This window comes from Mesoplodon bidens (assembly GCF_964165515.1).
Source record: "Mesoplodon bidens genome assembly, chromosome: 10".
NCBI classification, from domain to species: Eukaryota; Metazoa; Chordata; class Mammalia; order Artiodactyla; family Ziphiidae; genus Mesoplodon; species Mesoplodon bidens.
The window spans coordinates 12,541,044-12,555,708 of record NC_138172.1 but is presented as its reverse complement, the minus strand read 5'-3'; the positions used below and the strand labels follow the sequence as shown (position 1 = coordinate 12,555,708).

Below are 14,665 nucleotides of genomic sequence, written 5' to 3'. Positions count from 1 at the left end.
AAAAGAATGAAATTAGAACACTTCCTAACACCATATACAAAAATAAACTCAAAATGGATTAAAGACCTAAATGTAAGGCCAGATACTATCAAACTCTTAGAGGAAAACATAGGCAGAACACTCTATGACATAAATCACAGCAAGATCCTTTCTGATCCACCTCCTACAGAAATGGAAATAACAAAAATAAACAAATGCAATCTAATGATACTTAAAACCTTTTGCACAGTAAAGGAAACCATAAACAAGATGAAAAGACAGCCCTCAGAATGGGAGAAAATATTTGCAAACGAAGCAACTGACAAAGGATTAATCTCCAAAATATACAAGCAGCTCATGCAGCTCAATATCAAAGAAACAAACAACCCAATCCAAAAATGGGTGGAAGACCTAAATAGACATTTCTCCAAAGAAGATATACAGATTGCCAAGAAATAAATGAAAGGATGCTCAACATCACTAATCATTAGAGAAATGCAAATCAAAACCACAATGAGGTATCACCTCACACTGGTCAGAATGGCCATCATCAAAAAATCTACAAACAATAAATGCTGGAGAAGGTGTGGAGAAAAGGGAACCCTCTTGCACTATTGGCTGTAAATTGATACAGCCACTATGGAGAACACAGTATGGAGGTTCCTTAAAAAATTAAAAATAGAACTACCATATGACCCAGCAATCGCACTACTGGGCATATACCCTGAGAAAACCATAATTCAAAAAGAGACAAGTACCACAATGTTCACTGCAGCACTATTTACAATAGCCAGGACATGGAAGCAACCTAAGTGTCCATCAACAGATGAATGGATAAAGAAGATGTAGCACGTATATACAATGGAATATTACTCAGTCATAAAAAGAAACGAAATTGAATTATTTGTAGTGAGGTGGATGGACCTAGAGTGTGTCATACAGAGTGAAGTAAGTCAGAAAGAGAAAAACAAATACCATATGCTAACATATATATATGGAATCTAAAAAAAAAAAATGGTTCTGATGCACCTAGGGGCAGGACAGGAATAAAGACGCAGACGTAGGGCTTCCCTGGTGGCGCAGTGGTTGAGAGTCCGCCTGCCGATGCAGGGGACACGGGTTCGTGCCCCGGTCCCGGAAGATCCCGCATGCCGCGGAGCGGCTGGGCCCGCGAGCCATGGCCGCGGAGCCTGTGTGTCCGGAGCCTGTGCTCCGCAACGGGAGAGGCCACAGCAGTGAGAGGCCCGCGTACAGCCAAAAAAAAAAAAAAAAAAGACGCAGACGTAGAGAATGGACTTGAGGACATGGGGAGGGGGAAGTGTAAACTGGGACAAAGTGAGAGAGTAGCAATGACATATATACACTACCAAATGTAAAAGAGAAAGCTAGTGGGAAGCTGCTGCGTAGCACAGGGAGATCAGGTTGGTGCGTTGTGACCACCTAGAGGGTTGGGATAGTGAAGGTGGGTGGGAGGTGCAAGAGGGAGGGGATATGGGGATATGTACACATATAGCTGATTTACTTTGTTATACAGCAGAAACTAACACAACATTGTAAAGCAATTATACTCCAATAAAGATGTTAAAAAAATAAAAATAATAAAATAAAATGGATATAACAGGAAGGAAATATTACTGGAAACTTGAATATTTTCCCACATTAACTTTTCATAGTAGGTTTAAGTAATCTGCATCTCAATCCCCTATTCTACAAGAATAAACTGCAGGAAATCTGAATATTACTCCTACTGTGTAGAAATGAAAGGAGGAATAAATGTTATTGATTCTATAATAGCCATAGCTGAAAGGTTGCAGCATTTAAATTTAAGTGGTCTACATATTAGGTCCAAACTGCTCTAAATCCATCATCTTCAGAGTTAAGACGAATTTCCAGCTGCTCTTGGTTTGAGGGTGGTCACATATCACTAGACAGATTGGGAGTCATTGGTCTAAAGAAGAATTAAAGAACCTTTTAATAAAATATCAGGGATTATAAAAGTTTTTATCATCAAATCATCTTCAAGATACAAAGAGCAGGGCTTCCCTGGTGGCGCAGTGGTTGAGAGTCCGCCTGCCGATGCAGGGGACACGGGTTCGTGCCCCTATCCCGGAAGATCCCACATGCCGCGGAGCGGCTGGGCCCGCGAGCCATGGCCGCGGAGCCTGTGTGTCCAGAGCCTGTGCTCTGCAACGGGAGAGGCCACAGCAGTGAGAGGCCCGCGTACAGCAAAAAAAAAAAAAAAAAAAAAAAAAAGATACAAAGAGCACATTGTGGAAAGATGAATTGCCAGAATCAACTAAAGATATGTTATGAGATATTTTGCTCTTCTCTATGACTGAAGCTGTACACTTAAACCAATTACAATATAAGAAACTAATAAGCTTTTCTGACAACATCATGAACGTTAATACAAAGCAAGCATTTGAGTTTATACTATTCTCGTCAAAGAAGTGGTTTTAATTATTTCAGACTCTTTTCTATGTAAACACAGCAGACGTGTTACACAATAATCCATAACTGTGCTTTTGCTTTTCATGTGCCCAGATATGAGTCCATATACCAAGTGAAATTGATGAGATTTATGATACATTGCCACTTTTGGAAAATGTCGCAAGCTCTAAAGACATCAACATTGGATCCCATCTTGGCAATGACACAGCATTGAGTAGTAATAATGTAAGTTAACTGTTGGTGTAATTACCAAAGCATTAGCATGCCTGATGGCATCCTCCATCTTTCACATAAATACCTTGGAGATAGCAGAGCTCTACGACTTTCTTCTGTACCAGGGTGACACAATGTCATCCAGAGGACAAAGCTGGCTTATAAAACCTTGTAATCTTCCTCCCTACTGACCACTTCTGCCTGACCATCACTTCCCGGGATACCTGATACCCCACAATGGAGGTGGTATTATTCCCATTTTATAGGTATAAAAACTGAGGCTCAGAGCTGTTAGGCAACTTCTTGTGACCACTGATAGATAAGGGTCAGACCAGGATTAGAACCTAGTTCAGTCTGTCTTTCAGTGAAAGCCATTAATTCTAGACTAGTCCAAGCCTCCTATGTATGTCTTGTCATTTTATGCAATGTTGCAGATGGGGTGGCCATAGGACGAGAGGTAAAAATTATAAAGAAGCAGAATTTATCCTTTCTCTATCTATGGTCACTTTCAAATTCTCCAAGCCCTGATACTCACCCTCTCTCATTAAATCTACTCTAAGGAAAAAATATCTATCTGTTAGTTATATACTAGCATGAATTTCCATCAATAATCCAGATTCTGGAGCTGCAAAGAATGACAGAAATCATCCTTTATGAACACACTCATTTTAGAGATGTAGAGACCAAGCCATAGAAAGGTTAAGTGACCTATCAGAGCTCATAGAGCTAACTGTCTACAGAGAAGAGGTGAGCGTTCTGTATCTGACTCCCAACTTAGGACTCTATCCACTACATCTTCACAAAGGTGCTTTCCACTAGAGTTTTTCTTTACTTGGCAAAGGAAGGGCTCTGACCTCAAAGAAATTTCATGCGTCAAAGACCAAATGGACAAAGCATATTGAAAGACAGGAGCCTTTCATGAACCCCTTAAACAACATTTGTAGGAAACCCTCTTCTTGTGTAAGACCAGCCGCGCTGAGGGAAGCCATTGGTGAGCACGGGGAAACCTGTCTCACCTGACAATAGTATGCAGGAATGTCCTCTGTGCCCTACCCTCCACATTCCTGCTTCCTTTTAAAACAGCAAGTGTCTCTTCCCTTTCTTTTTTTCCCCAAGAGGAATCAACACAATCATTGTATTAAGGCCCCACTGGAAGCCACCACTGTGTAAAAACAACAACAATAAAGTTTCAAATTGATCATTTCAAGTTGCTGAATGAAGAAAATAAACTTTCCCTTCCTGATTAGGTTCATTATCATAGATTTCAATTTGTCTCAAATTACAAGAAAAAGTAGATTGAAATCCATAGCTGGATCCCCAGCTGTAACATTTCATTTTTAAAAAATCAATATGAAATTGAAGCCCTTTTTTTTTTTTTTTTTGCAGTATGCGGGCCTCTCACCGCTGTGGCCTCTCCCGTTGCGGAGCACAGGCTCCGGACGCGCAGGCTCAGTGGCCATGGCTCACGGGCCCAGCTGCCCTGCGGCATGTGGGATCTTCCCGGACCGGGGCATGAACCCGTGTCCCCTGCATCGGCAGGCGGACTCTCAACCACTGCGCCACCAGGGAAGCCCAAAGCCATTTTTTGTTAAGTATCTTTGGCTCCAGCCCTAAAGTACTTAGGCTATTATGCTGCATTTAGTCATCCAGATAGTTGATCATATTCATCTTATAATACTTGCTTTTATGTTCAGACTTTATGTCCTACATAAACATGAGACTCTGAATGTCAGTGGTTTTGAGACCTTCTTACCTGTCAGAATAGCTGTGTGTGGTCTGTGTGGGACTGGGTATTTATGGCTGTTTTTCTGGGTCTATATCTACAAAGACCAATCAACGGTGAATCAGATCATCTGGATACTTCTGTGGTGGGAAATGGGAAAAAACAGAAATGGTGTTTAGAAAAGAGGGAAAAACCACAAGGACCTGACTATACTCATCATTCTAGTTTCACGTGTAACTGTTCAGTTTCTAAAACAGTACATAGAGTTATATGAACGTCAGAGCCAGAAGGAACCTAAAAAGCCAGAGCTAGAGGAAACTAAGTAAGCAGCTATTTCACCTTCCTTGTTTTGCAAATGACACAACTAAGACCTAGAGAAAAGAAACGATTAGACCTATATCATAACCTAACTCGCAGAGGTGGGATTCAAAACCATACGTCCCAACTTGAGTTCTATACTTTAAAACATTGATATCTTACTTTGGGTTTTCCCAAAAGCAGAGCATGAGAAAAGGACTGAATGCAGGTGGTTTATTTTGGAAGTAATCCAAGAAATAGGAGCAAAGAAACAGGAAGTTGAGGCAGGGAAGGAGAAAAAACAAGCAACATAAATCTTGTTACTACTGTGGACTCCTAGGGTCCAATCCCTTGGACCCTCTAGAATTAGAGAATGTGCCAAAGAAGTGTGTCTCCACAGGTTGGAAAGCCAGGACATGTATGTATCATCCTGTAGAAGGTTGCCCCAGAAGCATAAATTTTCCTGAATTTTCAGGCTGCCTATGTCTATGCTAAGCAAACCAAGTGACTTAAGAGAATCCCAGGGACAAAAAAGCAGAGAGACACAGCAGGATGCTTGAGTTGGGCCACATAAAGCAAATTTGCATCACAGCTGCAGTTGAAATCAGGTGGAACTAGGGGTTATGTCATAGGCCACGAAAAGGTCTACTGCAAGTGGGCTTTAATGTATGTTGCCTAGAGCTTTAGCATTGTTCTGCATAGTCTCCAGGAGTTGCTAAGGGAGGCCTGGGAAAAGCCACATGACACGATTTGAGGGATTCTATTTCTGTTCCATTCAGAGCAGACCTCCAACTATCTATTTTATACTTTGGGGGCTCTGCATGGGACATCATTTGAAAGAGGAAGTGGGGATTTACTTGTGTATTAGCCAAGATTCTGTAGTTGGAAGTGCACAAATCAAATCAAATTAACTTGAGAAAAAAAGAAAAAAGTTCACATAATTAACTCAAGGGCTAGTCTGGAGCTTCAGGCACAGTTGGATTCAGGGTTCAGACAAAGTTGTATGGACATTATCTTATCTATGGACCAGTCTCATTCTGTCCTGCTCCATAGGGACTTCTACTACGAAGGGAAAGACAATGGCTGCCAACAGTTCCGGGGTTATATCATACCACGGTAGCAATGCCATCAGGAAAAGACAGCATCCTCCTTCTAGAGTTCATACAGTCATAGGCAAGGACTTCATTCATCTGACCACCTCTTAGACCAATTACTACTGCCTAGGACAGTAATTCGAAGACTTTAGCATGCATCAAAATCACCTTGAGGATTTGTGCCCTATCTCCAGAGTTTCTAACTTAGTAAGTCTGGGATAAGAAAAATAATATGCATTTTTAACAAGGTCTAGGTAATGCTGATACTGCTTGTCCAGGTACCATACTTCGTGTACCACTGTCTGCAGTGATGAGGTACTCTTAGTCAAATCAAGTCACGGGGCCAGTCCAGATTTCAAGGGGGGTAGGGCTGGAAAAGACATAGACTCCACCCCTTCCTGGGAAAAGGAGCAAAGAATATGTGGCCACCCTTAATACACTACAGAAAACATGGTGAAGTGCTCTAACAAAAGTGTAACTGCCTCTTACAAGGGAATAGAAAAGAGAACAAAATAGGGCTCCCATGTGTGAAGAAATGATGGCTGAGAGTTTTCCAAAACTAATGGAAGACATTATACCAATAGATTCAAGAAGTCCTACAAACTCCCAGAAAGAAAAATACAAAGAAAATCTCACCTAGACACATCATGGTAAAACTGCTAATAAAAGAAAATAAGCAAAGAGAACATCTTAAGAGCTACTAGAGAAAAATGACATATTACCTTCAGAGAAACAATAATAATGGTGAAAGGTGAGTTCTCAAAGTAAGTGATAAGACCCAAAGAAAAAAATGGGATGACATATTTGACAAGCCAAAATAAAGGAAAGAATATTCTTTCAAAGAAAGAATAAAAAGAAATGCTAGAGATCAAAAACACTAACAGAAATGAAGAATGCTTTGATGGGCTCATGAGAAGTCTGAAATCAACAGAAAAATTCACAGAACTAAAAAGCTATTATAACAAGTTGGCAGGATACAACATCAACATACAAAAGGAAATAATTTTCCTATATACCAGCAATGAACAAGAGGAATTTGAAATAAAAAACAATACCATTTACATTAACACCACAAAGAATTAAATACTTAGGTATAAATCTAACAAAATATGTACCAGATCTATATGAGGAAGACTACAAAACACTGACAAAAGAAATCAAATAACCAATAAATGGTCAGATACTCCATGTTTATGGATAGGAAGATTCAATATTATCAAGATGCTAGTTCGTCCTAAATTGATCCATAGATTAACTGCAATCTTAACTGAAATCTCAATAAGTTATTTCATAAATATTGACAAACTGATTCTAAAGTTTATATGGAGAGGCAAAAGACTCAGAAGAGTCAACATAATATTGAAAAGGAAGAACAAATTCAGAGTACTGAAATTACCCAACTTCAATATTTTCTCTAAAGCTACAGTAATCAAGACAGTGTACTATTGATAAAAAAAATAGACAAATACATTACTGGAACAAAATGAAGAGCTCAGAAACAGACTCACATGAACACAGTCAAGTGATCTCTCACACAGAAGCAAAAGCAATACAGTGGAGAAAAGATAGTAATTTCAACAAATGGTGCTGGAACAACTAGACATCAAATGCAAAAAAAAAAAAAAAGAATCTAGACACATACCTTTCCCAAAAAATAACACAAAATAGATTTTAGACCTAAATGTAAACTGCAAAATTATAAATCTCCCAGAAGACAATATAGGAGAAAATCTAGATGACTTTGGGTATGGTGATTACTTTTTAGATACAACACCAAAGGCTTGATCCATAAAAGAAATAATTGATAAGCTGGACTTTATTCAAATTAAAAACTTCTGCTCTGTGAAAGATACTGCCAAGAGAATGAGGAGACAAGCCACAGATTGTGAGAAAATATTTACAAAAGACACATTTGATAAAGGAATGTTATCCAAAATACACAAAGAGGGCTTCCCTGGTGGAACAGTGGTTGAGAGTCCACCTGCCGATGCAGGGGACACGGGTTCATGCCCCGAGCCGGGAAGATCCCACATGCCGCTGAGCGGCTGGGCCTGTGAGCCATGGCCGCTGAGCCTGCACGTCCGGAGCCTGTGCTCCGCAACAGGAGAGGCCACAGCAGTGAGAGGCCCGCGTACCGCAAAAAAAAAAAAAAAAAAAAACCACAAAGAATTCTTAAACTCAACAATATGAAACCAAACAAGCTGCTTAAAAATGGGCCAAAGACCTGCATAGACACCTCACCAAAGAAGATATACAGATGGCAAGTGAGCATATGAAAAGATGTTCAATATCATATGTCACTGGGGAATTGCAAATTAAAACAACAATAAGATACCACTACACATCTATTAGAATGGCCAAAATCCAAAACACTGACAACACCAAATGCTGATGACAATGTGGAACAACAGAAACTCTCATTTATTCCTAGTGGAATGCAAAATGGTACAGACACTTTGGAAGAGAGTTTGAAAGTTTTTTTTATAAAACTAAACATACTCTTATCATATAATCTGGCAATCATGATCCTTGGTATTTACTCAAATGAGTTCAGAACTTATGTCCACACAAATCCTGCATGTGGACGCTCATAGCAGCTTTATTCATAAATGTCAAAACTCGGAAGCAACCATGATGCCCTTCAATAGGTGAATGGATAAATTAACTAGAGTTCATCCAAAAATGGACTGTTATTCAGTGCTAAAAAGAATTGAGCTATCAAGCTATGAAAAGATATGGAGGAAATGTAAATGCATATTACTAAGTAAAAGAAGCCAATGTGAAAAGACTGTTCTCTGTAAGACTCTAACTATATGATATTCTTGAAATGGCAAAACTATAGAGACAGTAAGAAGATCAGTGGTTGTCAAGGTTTAGAAGGGAGGTTGGGATGAAGAGGCAGAACACAGAGGGTTTTTACGACAGTGAAACTTTTCTGCCTGATATGATAATGGAATACATGTATTGTACATTTGTTAATACCCACGGAATGTCAAAGACCAAGAGTGAACCCTAATGTAAACTATGAACTTTGGGTGTCAATGTAGATTCATCAGTTGTAAAAAATGTACCACTCTGGTTAGAGATGATGATAGTGGGGGAGGTTTGGAGTGTGAGGGAGCAGGGAATGTATGAGAACTCTCTGTACTTTCTACTCAATTTTGCTAATAATCTAAATGTGCTCTAAAAATAAATCCTATGGAAAATAATTGAGATAAATTCAGAAAATCTAATTAAATAGAAACTATACAATGTTCATGGACTAAAGCCTTAATATTACAAAAATATTTTCTATAAATTAGTCTATAGACTCAATGTAATCCCAATCAAAATCTCAGGAAGTATTTTTAAAACATAAATTGATAAGCTGCTTGTAAATTTTATATAGAAATTCAAAAGGCCAAGAATACCCAGGAATATATTTTTCGAGGACAGTTTCTGTTGGTTTTTTATTTTCCTTTGAATGGGCCATAATTTCTTGAATCTTTGTATGCCTTGTGATTTTTTATTGAAAACTGGACATCTGAATTTAATCATGTGATACCTCTGGAAATTAGATTCTCACCCATCCCAAGTTTTGCTGTTTCTTTTTTTTCTTTGTGCCTGTTGTGTGTTTTAGTGCTGTAGGCTTTCTATATGCCAAGTATCAGCCTGAAGTGTAAACTTAAGGTCTTCTCAGATCTTTTATGAATGTGCCCCTTCCCCTGGGCATGTGGGATCACTTTCTAATTTTCCCTTTCTATGTGGTTCCTTTTGAATGTCCCACTATTTAATATCTGGCTCCCAAAAGAGGACAAAGAGGAAAAATGGAAGGGGCAGGGGAGGAAGAGCTCTTGAAATTCTCTGGAAGTCACTTCATCCAGAAAGGGAGGGCCTTGCAACAATGAGCGGAGGTACAGCAACAATGGCCACTTACCCCTTTGTCTGCACCTCTGTGATCAGAAGCAGCAATCAGCAACGAGAGTACAGATCCCCGATATTTGGAAGACAGTGTGCTTTTTGCTCACTATGGCTTCCAAAAGTTGTGTGCAGGTTGCTCCTGGAACACTTGCCCAGCTGCCTGCTATATAGCTAAGGGTGGAGGATGTGTAGCTACTACTGTGCTAAGAGCTGAAATGGATCAAAATTAGCCACAATTTACCATCTAAGTTTACCCTGGAGGATGCAAGACTTCAGTACACCTGAGAGTTCCAAAATAGTTACAGCAGACAGATTCAGCTAGTATAATTATTGTCTAGGTTGGGAGACAGATTCCTGATGCTTCCTACTCTGCTATCTTCCTACAATCCTCCCTCCAGGAATATCTTGAAGAAGAACAAAGCTGGAGGACTTATACTACCAGACATGAAGACCTACAAAAAAACTATAGTAATTAAGATAGCATGTTTTGACCTAAGGACAAGCAAATATACCAATGAAAGAGAAAAGGAACTGTCTCACACATATGCAACCACTTGATTTAATTGTAGACCTAAATATAAAAGTAATGCAATAAAGATCTAGGATAAGTCATTGGAAAATATTTTCATGACTTTGGAGTAGTCAAAGATTTTCTAAACAGGACACAGGAAGCACTAACCATAAAGGAAAAGATTGATGAATTGGACTACATTAAAATTAAACACCTCTGTTCATTAAAGAGATATTTATAAGGCAAGCCACAGAGCAGGAAATTTTATTTGCAGTATACGTAACATTTGTAAAAAGCATATATAAAAGGTCTACTGCAAAAATAATAATGATAATGATAAAATAGAAGAAAATGAGCACAAAACTTGAATAAAAACCTTCCAAAAGAATATATCTGCATGGTCAATAAATGTTTGAAAAGGTGCTGAATTTTATTAGTATCCAAGAAGTGCAAATTTAAATCACAATAAAATATAATACTACTATATAACTACAAGAATGGCAATACTTAAAAGACTGACAATGCCAAGAATTGATGAAGTTGAGGAACAACTACAATCTTCATATTGTTTTTAAGTATAAATCTGGAAAATTGTTCAGCAGTATTTATAAAAACTGAACATACACATATACTTTGACCCAATAATTTCATTGCTACCTATTTATTTATCCAACAAAAATGCATACATATTTGTGCACCAAAAGCCATGTACATGATGGGCACAGCACAATATTTATATAGCTAAGCACCCTAAATGTCCATCAACAATAAAACAGATAAATAAATTGTGGTGTATTTGTGCAATGAAATACTACACAACAATGAAAATGAACAAGTTACAACCACATGCGACAATATAGATGAATTTCACAAATATAACATAAATGAACAGGGCTTCCCTGGTGGCGCAGTGGTTGAGAGTCTGCCTGCCGATGCAGGGGACACGGGTTCATGCCCCGGTCCGGAAAGATCCCACATGCTGCGGAGCGGCTAGGTCAGTGAGCCGTGGCTGCTGAGCTTACACATCTGCAGCCTGTGCTCCGCAATGGGAGAGGCCACAACAGTGAGAGGCCCGCGTACCGCAAAAAAAAAAAAAGAGTGCTGATAAAGTCTTATTCTGATCCGGGTGATGGTGAAACGAGTGTGTTCACTTTGTGGAAATTCATTGAGCTCTATGAATATTTGCACTTTTTAATATATTTATGTAACTTTTTAAATACATATTATTTTGTTTACACAGACAGATCCTACAGAAAAACACATATGCACAGATATTCACATAAAGATAGAAAATGATTTTAAACATTGTACTGAATTCACAAGCTAAAAAATAAAATACTTATTAAATTAGCAATATTCACAATATAAACAAACAGCACTACAAAAGATGCATTTAAATCATACTTTTTATGTCTATATATCATAAGTTCCTTTTTTTAAAGATTCACCCCTGAATTCCTTGTTATTTCATGTTGCATAAAATCATTAAAATAGGTATCAGCTCTTATAAACCTGAAGAAATATGAGGAACTTTCCCAAGTATAGGGAAGAAAAATGAAAAGAGCCAAAGACTATTTCCTTTTTGAACCACAAGCCTTCCGTATAACAAACAAACAACAACAAAAAACCCTAATACTAGCCTAGATTGGTATCTATGTTAACTTACTTACAAACTGATCTTTGTGGCTTTGAATTAGACACTAATTGTTTTCAATTTGTCACTGGAATACTAAATAAGAGAGACTCCCAAAGACACCCACTTAAAAATGTTCCAAGAATGGGAAGAATTGATTTTCATTTGTAGTTTATTTATTTATTATATTATCCTAGCTAATGTTAACTCTTGCATACAATACACAGATGGATTCTGTTCATTAATTGTCCTTAAATATGTATCATTCGTAACCGTGAAGTCATAGTAATTACTAATTTATGATGCTAGTTCAGTAACATCAACTTTGAAAGTGTCACTTCCTTCTTTCGAAATTTAAGATTGTTAATCAATATTAATGTTGATATAGCTAGAACATATAATTGTGCTACAACTCTTTAGATTTCTACTCTGTCTCAAAGACTATATGAAGGTACAGAATCTCTTTTTCTCCCTTGCATTTTTGGAGAGAGATAACACAAATAATATTCTCAGAAAAAATACTGGGTTTCCCATATATCTCTGATACCATTGATAAGAAATCTGCAGTACACTTGGTTAGAAACAATTGTGGGAGGGAAAAAAATCAATGATGCATCCAGAAGATGGTACTCTTCTAGGAAAGACTATGCTCTTTTCAAACATGTCATCAAGCTGTACAAGTTATTGTCAGGAACTGGTATATCTCTATAATAAGTGGCAACATTAAAGGAAACTGTTATTGTTCAAATTTGGAGAATCACCAAGGTGAGAAAATTCAAGGTGGGAGTTACATAAAGGACAACTTGTATCAAAAGTAAACAAAGTGTCTCAGAAGGGCACTATGACCCACTAGAATGTTACTTGATAAACAGACAGAATAATAGATTCATTATCCAGTTAGAATGGCTATGTTAATGAAGTATGTTGTGCTCCCCAAGGGTATGAAGAGCAACATTAGATAATTAAGCAAGAGAAAAACCTAAAGAAACTGAAATAATATGACTACCCATGTTTTTCAGCCCCAAATACTTCTGGTGTTAGTATTAGAATGACCTAAAAGTACTCTCAGAGGATAAAAAAATTTAACTGAAAATACCTTTGTAGCAAATATCCAGATTAAATAAGGTACCTTGTCCAAGGTCACAGAGCCAGATAGTAAAAAAGCAAGGAATAGAACCTGTTACCAATAACAGGCACTGCTCAGTAGTTTTGACCTCCCAAGAGGTCAGGAGACAAAAAAAAAAAAAAGAGGCATATCTGGCTGTCAGGTACTTAAGAGACTTTCTTCATACTACTGTATATAGGTAGACAAGGTCACATCATAAACCCTACCCAAAGGAGTAATATGTAATACACACACATGCACTTTTTACTATAGGTATATAAATGTATAGATAATAGATAGTATATATTATAACCCATATAATATATATTAACTTCCATTACACATAGTAACATCTCTTCCAGCCCATCTTTTCCAACCCACTCCCAGTTCTGTGCCCTTCCCCCAACTATAACCTTCACAAACCACATTCCATAAAAAGCAGACGAGGGGCCATTATCAAGAGAGGCAAAGAGTGGAGCTTTTGACTCTTTTCAAAGATCTAATGATCTTGTCTTGTAGAAGAGTCACATTGTTATAGCACTATCCGTTAGAACTGAAAAATGTTCCCAGATGAATCCAGATAGTTTCAACTTCTCTTGGTCAAGCAAAGATAATCACCGAGACTCCTTATGTGCCTTCCATAATATTTAAAAGACATAATTATAGATAACCCCCAAATTATGTAAATCCTGCATAGCAAAGATAGGGGCAATCCCAGCTGCAACTAAAGTACTAAATTCTCATCACCACAGGATACTGTAAAAATGGTTTAAAACAAAAAGGTCTGTAGGAAGTCATGCTGATGATTAAAAAAAAATAAAGTATTACCAAGATGTAAAACCATATTAAGGAGAATGGAGAGGAATTAAAAGCTTCCCAAAGTAGGCTTGGAATGTCTACTGGTCCAGACTTTGGTGTCTTAAGCTAGGTGCCCATTAGAGTTCCTCTTAATTCTTTTTGAATATTTCCATTTAATCCTGTCCAGCATAATTTATTTTCCCACACTTCACCTAGTGTTCTTTATGCTTTATCTTCCTGCTCTTCCTCTTTTGTCTGCTCAAGATTAATATTAGTCAGTGATAGATTGTTTGGCTATTTAAACCTTTAAACATGCAAAGAATTCAGTGGGAAATAGATAAGTAACTGAGGATATTTTTCCTTGAATTGTCAGGATAATTGCCTCAATGATCCCTTCCACAAAAACGCATAGGCTGGACCTTAGTAAAACTGTACCTTATTATTAAATAACCTACTATAACCCACAATATAGTGGACTATGGAAGATCCAGTCTGAACCTTCCAGCCTTTTTGGTTAAAGACACCACCACTATTCAAGAAAAATAAGGGAGAATTTAGAAGATGGCGGAAGAGTAAGACGCGGAGATCACCTTCCTCCCCACAGATACACCAGAAATTCATCCACACGTGGAACAACTCCTACAGAACCCCTACTGAACGCTGGCAGAAGACCTCAGACCTCCCAAAAGGCAAGAAACTCCCCACGTACCTGGGTAGGGCAAAAGAAAAAAGAATAAACAGAGACAGAAGAATAGGGACAGGACCTGCAGCAGTGGGAGGGAGCAGTGAAGGAGGAAAGGTTTCCACACACTAGAAGCCCCTTCACGGGTGGAGACTGCAGGGGGCGGAAGGGGAAAGCTTCGGAGTAGCGGAGGAGAGCACAGCAACAGGGGTGCGGAGGGCAAAGCGGAGAGATTCCCGCACAGAAAATCGGTGCCGACCGGCACTCACCAGCTGTGGG

The 14,665-nt window shown here is 38.3% G+C and overlaps 1 long non-coding RNA gene across 2 annotated transcripts in view; it reads right to left on the bottom strand.

The window, feature by feature from the left end:
* LOC308624133 overlaps window positions 1-14,665 on the bottom strand; it is an 864,944-nt gene that overhangs the window by 571,795 nt on the left and 278,484 nt on the right. For both annotated transcript variants that reach the window (XR_014016930.1, XR_014016931.1), the window contains one exon: window positions 4,397-4,506. This is a non-coding gene — a long non-coding RNA (uncharacterized lncRNA). The remainder of the gene's footprint in view (window positions 1-4,396; window positions 4,507-14,665) is intronic.